The 10,808-nt window shown below is 49.6% G+C and overlaps 3 protein-coding genes across 7 annotated transcripts in view; 1 reads left to right on the forward strand and 2 right to left on the reverse strand.

Moving 5' to 3' along the window:
- LOC121640418 (kinesin-like protein KIF1C) overlaps nucleotides 1-7,831 on the reverse strand; it is a 37,373-nt gene extending 29,542 nt beyond the window's left edge. For 2 of the 3 annotated variants that reach the window (XM_041986141.1, XM_041986140.1), the window contains exon 1: nucleotides 7,217-7,831. The gene's annotated coding sequence lies outside the window, so the exon portion shown is untranslated. The remainder of the gene's footprint in view (nucleotides 1-7,216) is intronic. The other variant, XM_041986142.1, reaches the window with a different exon arrangement.
- The window catches only part of LOC121640417, a 1,195,287-nt gene that overhangs the window by 610,781 nt on the left and 573,698 nt on the right, over nucleotides 1-10,808 (forward strand). The gene's annotated exons all lie outside the window — the stretch shown is intronic.
- Nucleotides 1-10,808, reverse strand: part of LOC121640416 (muscle M-line assembly protein unc-89-like) — a 442,453-nt gene that overhangs the window by 163,250 nt on the left and 268,395 nt on the right. The window lies entirely within an intron of this gene.

Raw genomic sequence — 10,808 nt, forward strand, 5'->3', positions numbered from 1 at the left:
ACGTGGAGCGTAACGAGGAGAGGAACGTGGAGCGTAACGAGGAGCGGAACGTGGAGCGTAACGAGGAGCCGAACGTGGAGCCGAAAGAGGAGCCGAACGAGGAGCCAAACGAGGAGCCGAACGAGGAGCCGAACGAGGAGCGTAACGAGGAGCGTAACGTGGAGCCGAAAGAGGAGCCGAACGAGGAGCCGAACGAGGAGCGGAACGTGGAGCGTAACGAGGAGCGGAACGTGGAGCGTAACGAGTGGCGTAACGTGGAGCCGAACGAGGAGCCGAACGAGGAGCCGAACGTGGAGCCGAAAGAGGAGCCGAACGAGGAGCGTAACGAGGAGCCGAAAGAGGAGCCGAACGAGGAGCGTAACGAGGAGCCGAACGAGGAGCCGAACGTGGAGCCGAACGAGGAGCCGAACGTGGAGCCGAACGAGGAGCGTAACGAGGAGCATAACGTGGAGCCGAACGAGGAGCGTAACGAGGAGCATAACGTGGAGCCGAACGAGGAGCCGAACGAGGAGCGGAACGTGGAGCGGAACGTGGAGCGTAACGAGGAGCGTAACGTGGAGCCGAACGAGGAGCCGAACGTGGAGCCGAAAGAGGAGCCGAACGAGGAGCCGAACGAGGAGCGGAACGTGGAGCGTAACGAGGAGCGGAACGAGGAGCGTAACGAGGAGCGTAACGTGGAGCCGAACGAGGAGCGGAACGAGGAGCCGAACGTGGAGCCGAAAGAGGAGCCGAACGAGGAGCGGAACGAGGAGCGTAACGAGGAGCCGAACGAGGAGCCGAACGAGGAGCGTAACGTGGAGCCGAAAGAGGAGCGGAACGTGGAGCGTAACGAGGAGCGGAACGTGGAGCGTAACGAGGAGCGTAACGTGGAGCCGAACGAGGAGCCGAACGTGGAGCCGAAAGAGGAGCCGAACGAGGAGCGTAACGAGGAGCGTAACGAGGAGCCGAAAGAGGAGCCGAACGTGGAGCCGAAAGAGGAGCCGAACGAGGAGTCGAACGAGGAGCCGAACGAGGAGCCGAACGAGGAGCGTAACGTGGAGCCGAACGAGGAGCCGAACGAGGAGCGTAACGAGGAGCGTAACGAGGAGCCGAAAGAGGAGCCGAACGAGGAGCCGAACGAGGAGCCGAACGATGAGCCGAACGAGGAGCCGAACGTGGAGCGTAACGAGGAGCGTAACGAGGAGCCGAAAGAGGAGCCGAACGTGGAGCCGAACGTGGAGCCGAACGAGGAGCCGAACGTGGAGCCGAACGTGGAGCCGAACGTGGAGCCGAACGAGGAGCTGAACGAGGAGCCGAACGTGGAGCCGAACGAGGAGCGTAACGAGGAGCATAACGTGGAGCCGAACGAGGAGCGTAACGCGGAGCCGAACGAGGAGCGTAACGTGGAGCCGAACGAGGAGCGTAACGTGGAGCCGAACGAGGAGCCGAACGAGGAGCGTAACGAGGAGCGTAACGAGGAGCCGAAAGAGGAGCCGAACGAGGAGCTGAACGATGAGCCGAACGAGGAGCCGAACGTGGAGCGTAACGAGGAGCGTAACGAGGAGCCGAAAGAGGAGCCGAACGTGGAGCCGAACGTGGAGCCGAACGAGGAGCCGAACGTGGAGCCGAACGTGGAGCCGAACGAGGAGCCGAACGTGGAGCCGAACGAGGAGCGTAACGAGGAGCATAACGTGGAGCCGAACGAGGAGCGTAACGCGGAGCCGAACGAGGAGCGTAACGCGGAGCCGAATGAGGACCGGAACGAGGAGCCGAACGTGGAGCCGAACGAGGAGCCGAAAGAGGAGCCGAACGAGGAGCCGGGCCTGGCATCGTTTTCCTCCGAAGACGAGGTCACGACGTCAGCTGTGTGGCGGTGGGTTGGGTATAGAGGAGCAAATTAAGCCGATATGAACGGTGTCCTTAAAAACCAGCAACACAGCAACTCTGTTCAATCCTTTAAAGGAAAAGCTGATAATACAGAAAGCAGGAGAATGTGAGCCAGTTAGCACGGAGTAGAGCTAGCAGCTGTTTACCTCTACTAGCAGCTAGCAGCTCACGGGCCTTCACAAGCGTGCACTCTCAAACGCATGCACGGACAGACGGACAGACGGACGTTCTACTGTACGCAGAAAAGCAGAAAATCCCACAGAGACGTAAAGTATCACTGATGCCGTTTAAAAATCCAAATTTGGCCTTTTCTCTCAGAGACGCTGATTCTGGGACGAAGCTGCCTGGTCACAGCGGTGAACCGAATCCAGGAAAAACACTCTGTCCTCCTCGTTCATGGAGATTCTGATGGTTCGAGCCTGTAACATGTAGCATGTAGCATGTAACGTGTAACATGTAGAATATTCTTCATCGGGTGTTTAGAAGCGAAGTTACGCTGCTGTTTGAAATATCGGAGTTTTTTCATTTCATCTGCTTCACGGTGGTGAATAAAGCCAGAACAAAACACTTTATCCTTATTCATGGAGCCTGGCAGCGATCTTATTTAATTTGCTTTATTTTAGTTAAATGTGGAAATAATTTCTAGTTTCTTCAGTTTTCAGCACAAACGCTTGAAAAATACTAAAAAGAATCGTGATAAAAATTAGGAGCGGACAACATGAAAACTTTAGCGCATGGCCCCACCTACAGAAGTAAACGATGAGTTCGCTGCCAGCTGGAGACGGAGTCACCAGGTGACACCATCAGCTGCACCTCCGCCCGTCTGATGGCGTCACCGTGCAGCAGCAGAGTCTGCAGCTTTCATCTGCATCCAGAGACGGTTGTCTTTTACTTTCAGGAACTCCTGCTTCGTTGGGGCGCTAGCTTTCCCTCCAGTACGACAGCAGCTCTACCGGGAACAACAAGCAGCGTTTCTCTGACCAGGACGTGGCGGTCTGGCAGCGGCGCCTTTAGGCCATCAGCTAAATGTAAAAATAACCATGTGATCACGAGTTAATGTGTGTGATGCATTTCTGAGGAAGAAGCCGCGGTTTTAGCTGCATCACCTCCCCCCACACAGGCCTGCAGCTGGAAGCAACCAGGACTGATGCAGGTTTTCTGGAACTGTAACGTCTCATTAAAATTTACAGACTTAAAGCTGCAGCTCGGCTCCATTTTAAAGAGTTTCGCTTCGTATTCGCTCCGCAGCAAACGTTACGAACTGTTCAGACGGTGCAGCGTTCAGCAGGAGACCAGAACCAGAGCTAAAACAGAAGGAATCCTGGACTTAACCAGTAAAAATAATCAAATCTGTTTGAAGTGGAAGCTGCTAACAGCTAAGCTGCTGTCTTGTCAGAGACCCACTAACATTTGGACAAGGAGCACATCTGGAACATCTGGCATGTGCTGCTGCATCAGTCACAGGTGAGAACTGGCTGGATGGAAACAACATGTAGCTGGAACAGGGACGATACTCAGGGCTAAAGACAGAAAAGACGACCTGGTCCGTCTGGTCTCCGGATGGAGGACCGACCTGGTTCGTCTGGTCTCCGGATGGAGGAGCGACCTGGTCCGTCTGGTCTCCGGCCGGAGGACCTACCTGGTCCGTCTGGGCTCCGGATGGAGAACCTCTCAGGTTCATTTTGCTGCATTAACCGTGTAAACTTGGGTCTTATCTCCGTCTCCAGGACACTGGTGGACATTGTCCAGAGTCTGGACGTCCAGATGACTGTCAGATGTCTTCGTTCATCACCTTCAGTCTAAAGATCCGGTTCTGGAGGTTTCACACCAGCAAACTGGTTGCAAACTTTCTTGTTATCATTGCCTCGTCCATTTGTCCTGAAGTCCACATGTTCGAGTCCTGCGTGCAGCTCACCAGTCCGTCCTGGTTGATTATTGATCCGAGGACATCTGATCGTCCTCCTGATCGTTCCACTCATGCAGACACACTCCCACAGAGACACACAGTCAGTTCCCAGGAACAGGCCTCCCTGCAGGAATGTGATAATGAACGCTCTTCATACCACACGCACACACACACACACACACACACACACACACACACACACTTCCAGTGTAATGTACACACACACCCAGCTAAAGATAGGCATCAGCTCGCACCGACGCCCACGCTGTGGACATTTTACACTCCAGCTGCAGGCGCTCTTTGATTGGACGTGACGGACCAGCGTCTCTTCATCCTGTTCACATGACAATGGAGAACACGATGCCTTCACACGCGGTGGGAAACGGTAACGCTGCCGCCTCAGACTGCAGAACAGCCTGGAGCTGTGGGACGGAAACAATCAGATGACTCTACGGTTTCTGGTTTCTACAGGCTGGGTCTTAAATCTGAACCAAAACAACAGAGAAGCTAACAAAGGACCAGAAGAGGATCCCAGAACCGGCTGGAAGAGACGTTCCCCGTCATTAAACCTGCAGGTGAACGTCAAACTTCCTCCAGATAAAGATGGCCGACTTCTCCCCTACAAGCTGCTCTGGGTCCAGTTTTCTCTTTGACCCAGTTCAGCAGCTGGTTGACAATGACGAGAAGGTTTCAGGTCAGATCACCATTTCATCACCATAGAAACCAGAGACAAAAACCAGGAAACGCCCTTCAGCTCGACACGCACAGCAAGTCACCTCCAGGTCCACACGGGACGGTGGGACAGTCCAACGGGATGGTCCACACAGGATGGTCAACATGGGACAGTCCACACGGGATAGTGGAAGGTCCACGCGGGACGGTGGGACGGTCCAACGGGATGGTCCACACAGGACGGTATGATGGTCCACACAGGATGGTCAACATGGGACAGTCCATACGGGATAGTGGAAGGTCCACGCGGGACGGTGGGACAGTCCAACGGGATGGTCCACACAGGATGGTCAACATGAGACAGTCCACACGGGATAGTGGAAGGTCCACGCGGGACGGTCCACGCGGGACAGTGGGACGGTCCACTACATCTGAATCAGAACGTCTATCGATCGAACTTCTGAAGACGTTAGCATCAAACTGGTCCAGCGTTTGCTTTTTAACAGGAATCCATGTTTCTTTATACTTTATTTTATCTCAGTTTAATGAGTTCTATTCAGTTCCAGTAGAAATAACTGGAAAAACTGGGCAATCAGACCTACGTCACTGATTTTACCTCCATGTAGGTGTAGGACACGTGTGGATCCTGCTCAGGTTTTAAAGCCAAACGGAGACGAAAAACCGGTACGGAGACCGGGCTTCTACGTGGACCTGAAGCTGCAGTAATACATACATGTGCAGATAAACTCAGACTAGACCAGAAGAAGGTCTACAGCGATGTTCATGACGTCATCCTCGTCTTCCTCTGTCCTCACCAGACGTCAGCGGAGGAAGCTGTAGATAAATGCTAACACTGGATGCTAACTTTCCATTGGAATCAGCTAGCCTGAGCGCTAATGTGACACATTTATATCACACACATATTTATACGCCTCCACATGGAGACAACAGCCCACCTCTAAGCAGAAACCGGACTCAGACCTGAGCCAGGTGGGTCCGTCTCTCATGTTCTGGGTTTTGTGCTGTTGCCCAATAAGATCAGAGCAGAATCCAAACAACATGCAGCTAAAAATAAACACTCACACACTCGGATAGCTGAGATGGCAGCTGAGAGTGGCTGTAGCCTCTCAGGCTAACTTTAGCACCACCAGCAGAGAGGACCTGAGCCTCCTGGTCCAGGTCTTTCAGTCTGTTCCGGTCCTGCTAGACCAGGACGCCTCCAGCACCGAAGTAAACGATGTAAACAAGAGCAACACCAAACAGAGTAAATGAACCTGCAGCTACATGGCAAAAGTCCAGAAACCAGTTTGTTTCTGTTTACATCCAACATGTTTAACTTTGAAACCTCCAGATCCGGTTCACACGTCCACGAGAAGCTGCCGAGAGGAAACGTCCAGAAACATGCTGACTTTTCATCTAAAGCTGCTATTTCTTCTAACACAAATTAAACAGTGCCATTTATCTGACTGGAAGTATGTGTGAAATGTAAATAAAAACAGAACGCAACCATCTACAATAAACATATGGGTCAGAAAATGAGACATCTACACAGAATCAGGAGGAATCTCTGTGGGGAGGGGAAGTTTGTGATCTTGGGGCTACACAGACTTGATTCTCTACAGGTAAAAACATGTCAGATGGAGCTTCTCCTAACCCTGCTGCCCACGCCATAGGCACTAATGCAGCCCCATCCCATCAGAGATGCAGCTTTTCACCTGTCCACTGATAACAAGCTGGATGCCCCCTCTCCTCTTTAGTCTGCAGGACACGCCGTCCATGCTTTCCACAAACTAGTTCACATCTTCATCCAGGTTTCCACTTTACCTCAGACCATTTTAAATGAACTTTGGTCCAGAGAAGACGGAAGAAGCTGGTTCTGGATCCTGTTCACATCTGGCTTCTTCTCTGCATGATGGAGCTTTAACCTGCATTTATGGATTTCAGGGTGAACTGTGTTCACAGACAGTGGTTTCTGGAAGTCTTCCTGAGTCCATGCAGTGGTTTCCAGTAGAGAATCATGTCTGCTTTTAATGCAGAAGATCACCAGCATCCAGCCCTGTCCCATGCATCCAGCCCTGTCCCATGCATACAGAGATTCCTTCAGATTCTCTGAATCTGTGGATATTCTACCCTTTAGATGGTGGAACTTCAGCGTCTTCACAAGTCAACATATTTTTATGGTTTGAGTTCTCCTTTCAATGTAATTATGATTATAATTATAAATTGTTGTGTGTTTTAATTAGTTTTAGCTCCTAAAAGTTGCATGTAAGGGTATCCTTTGCCTCCACGTTTTCACCGTTAGGTTGATTTGATATCCAGCTGTTTATGTTTGAGTTCTGCTTGTTGGTTAAAAACAACATAAAGCTGCAGTGGGTTTCTTTTAGAAAACTATTAGTGAAGGAAAAGTTGCTTTAAGAGGAGAACCGACAGATTTCCTGTTAGCTTCGCTGCAGCCTGAAGGATTCAGGATGAGCGTGATCAGCTGACCTAAATCTACCTGTGTTTACTCATTTAAACACAGAATGAGAGAAACTTGTAAATGTCTGGTTTTCACTGTAAATAAAAATCTAACGTTAAAGCATCATGAATGTGTAAAGTCGTGTTTTAAGTCGCTGATTCCTGGTGAAGAAGTTTGTGGGGGAAACGTGGCCTGCTGTGGATCTGCTGTCAGCTTCTCAGACAGAAAGTGGAGGAAAAGAACAAACGTCCGGTATTTCAGGGACTGTGGAACACTCCCGGTCCCTCTGGACCACGTACCGGAGCGTGACTCACCTCTACGCACCGGAGGAAACTGCGAGTCTCGTGGAAGCCACGCGCTGATCCGGTCACACAGCCCCCATCTCCTGCTCCGGGAAATAAATCAAAGCCCAAATAAATAAATAAATAAACAAAGATCAGCTGGTGGAGCCGCCGTGGTTCCGGTTGTGGTTCCTGGTGCAGGCCTGTCGGTACCGGGACAGCCAGGCGGTGGAGCAGGGTGGGGGCGCTGCTGCGTCTCAACTTAAACCCCCACCTTAAAGAAAAGTTTAAACCCGCACTAACCGGGTCTGCTCCGGGACAGCGGCGAACTTTCTCCGCTGACGGCGCCGTCCGGTACCGGAGGCGGTCGGTGAGGAAAAAGTTGGGTCGGACTGGAGAGGGAGGGAGGGGGGCAGAGGTTGAGGCCCGCCGCTGGGCCGGGTCGGCGAATCACGGCAGGTCCGGTTCTGAAACTCGGTAATCCGTTAGTCGGTCCGGCCGGTGTCCGCCGGGCGGGGAAGGGGGTCCGAAGAAGAACCGGGACAGAGCGGAAAGTTTGACCGGAAAATGGAAGAAAAGGAGAGAAGAGAGGGGCAGAGAGGCTGGCCGGTGGCCTGGCCGCGCGGCGGGTGGGTGCGTGTGAGTGCGGGCGCGTCCCCGTGATGGGACGGAAAGGCAGCGAGTCAGCCGCTCCTCCCCGCGCTCCTCCCCCTCCTCCTCCTCCTCGGGCTGTGGAGGGTCAGCGCAAAGAGCGTCTACCCAGACGGATGTCTCACTCTGACACGGTTTTCTAAACCCTTCTTTTTCTTCTTCTCGCTAAATTCTGCTTCCGAGTTCTGAACCAATCACAGCAGCGCAAACCTGACGGTCATATTATGTCAAGATAAATGTCACTTAATTTTCTGTTTCATGGTCTCTGAGTTCACTTTGTTTTATATGAAATAAAATAATTTGATTTTCTCATATATTCATATGTCCACAATAAACAAATAAATGAATTATTTTACTTTTCTTACTTATATGGTTAAATTACATCAAAATCCTATCTATCTGTCCATCCGTCCATCCGTCCGTCTGTCTGTCTGTCTATCTATCTAATAGAAATACAGATTTAAAGAAAATTAGGCATAAATTGTGTAAGTCATATCTATGGAAGCCCATCACTGACAATTTCCCCCGTAATTATAAGTATTTACAGGACTGAGCTTCTGTATACAGCAAATAGTGCTGCATTCACTGTAAAATGAAAACAGAAAATAAAATCTGTTAACAGTGAGGTATTACAAAGACAACCTGCAGATCGTAAACATTCAGTGTGAGTGCTCAACAAGTTTGACGTTGTTGGTGATGTTTGGATGTTATAAAGGAGTCCTGCAGATCCAGGTTTTCTGGTGGGCTGAAGGAAAAACTGTCCAGGAGGACGGTGCATGTTTCAGATACGAGGGCTCGACATGATAAACCGAGGTCAGGACGATCGGTACACAATAACACAAAAACATGAAAATGTGGTTGATGGTAATAATATTATAAAAGAATAGAAAACCTGACAACTAAAGTGTTAACAACCGGATAAACTGGCTGTTTAATTACATTCAAACAAAAAGGGCAGAAACTTTAAATAATAGTAGAAAAACTCATCTGATCATTAGATTTATCAGCTGAGATCAATATCACGATATAATCTGAGGCGTATTTCCTTCTTAGGTACTGCTGTAATTTAACACCACGCCCGGCTTCAGTTCACTTTTATCCTGCAGGTGTTTTCATTTAATAATAAGAACTTGTGTTCTAATCTTTATAGCTGAACATCGACCTGCTTTCTTATCAGGACTTGAACGCATCATGATGTTGATCTGCCTTGACAATGCAGGACCTGCTGGTTGAACCTCTGAGGAGGCTGAGCTGTGATGGAGAGGATCATCCTGTCGGACAGAAACCATCTCTGGTCGACCCTGCTGGACCAGGCTGTTAAAGGAGCAGTCCACCTGTTTTTCCAGGACTACACCTACAGGTGTTTCACCAGCTGTGAGGGATGTGATCCAGTCTGACCTCCTACAGAGAGAGGGACCTCGCTGCTTCACATCAGCCTGAACGGAAACTGTTGTGTTTTTATTTTGTGTGACGTTCAGGGACAGTTCAGTCCAAAGTCACACATTTACGCACTGTCAGAAGACATCATCCCATCCGATGTCCACCAATAACCGTACACGAGTCAGGATAGAGGTCACTGAGCGATCATGTGGGCTGAAAAACAAAAACTCTCCTGGATCCCGGACTGAGACATCATGAGGAGGTTTACATCAGAGCGGCGGGAGGTCCTCACAAAGATAGCAGGACAAACACGTGTGTGTGCAGAACAAGGGAGGGTGGGGTGAGGAAACACCTGGAAGTCAGGAAACACACAAACACGTCCAGAGAAACCATAAACGCTCGTTTCTGTTTCTTCCTTCATGTCGATGACTGCAGAGCTTGACCTTTGACCTGCAGGTGACCAAAGCTGAGCTGCATGCTGATTGGTCCACATGTTTCCCTAAAGAAAGACCGGCTTCCTGCTGTGATGTAATGAATTCGAGGAGAGGGGTGGTTCAGGGTTCAGAGGTCAGACTGACGTGTTGAGGCTGAAAGAAAAGACCCAGAGTTCATAGGCCTGCGATGCAGACAGAGTGGCAGGTGGGAGGTTCATGCAGAGCTACAGCCCCCTCTGCTGGACACTGATGCACATTACACATTAATACTAAAGGATGGGATATACCTGCTGTAAACGTGAGCGTACGCGTCAATGTTCCGCTATGTTTGTGTTTATACTTGCTGCAAACGATGGAAGCACGACGCAGTCAAAACGTTTGATACTAGAGGTCACCACTGGGGGGGTACTGTGGAAGTAATTTCAATGCATATGGTAATCAATCATATTTACTCATACAATAACCACAAGTGTAATCATTATTTTACTTGTAAAATGCATTTATTCATTTATTATTCTCAATTACATTTCATGATGTGTGTTTTCATTTCCTTCTGATATAGAACATTACTGATATAGAACATTACTGATATAAAACATTACTGATATAAAACATTACTGATATGGAACATTGACGTTATTATTCATTGTATGTGAGGACAGACTGAACGTTGTTGCAGATTCATGACGAGGGAGAAAGATGAGACTGATAGGCAGCTGATAGAAAACAGTTGTTTAGAGAATGACAGCCTGATTGGGCGATGATGGCACCTTTCAATCTCCTTTCTCCTACTATCAGTCTGAGAGACTGATCTTCAGCTGGAACCAGGTTGAATAAAAACTGATGCTAATGAGACAGAGTCTCTCTGGACTTCAAGCGAGTCTGGACGACACTCTCTACTTGCAAGTAAATTGTTTGTATTTTATACTTCTCCTGTTATAAATCTTCTAATTACTTTTACTCATTCAGACTCTTGGTAATTTTTCTATAATAAGTACACAGCACTTAGATTCTGAAGTAGTGAAAAGATCAATCTACCGGTCACATTGTATTTCTGGGGAATCAATCCCAAAACACTGTGTTTATTGCAACAGGAGGAAAAATCATACCGATGTCGACAAGGTCTAAGAGACGGTCTTTGTGTTTACTTCTAACCCGTC

This window comes from Melanotaenia boesemani, chromosome 5 (assembly GCF_017639745.1).
Source record: "Melanotaenia boesemani isolate fMelBoe1 chromosome 5, fMelBoe1.pri, whole genome shotgun sequence".
NCBI classification, from domain to species: domain Eukaryota; kingdom Metazoa; phylum Chordata; class Actinopteri; order Atheriniformes; family Melanotaeniidae; genus Melanotaenia; species Melanotaenia boesemani.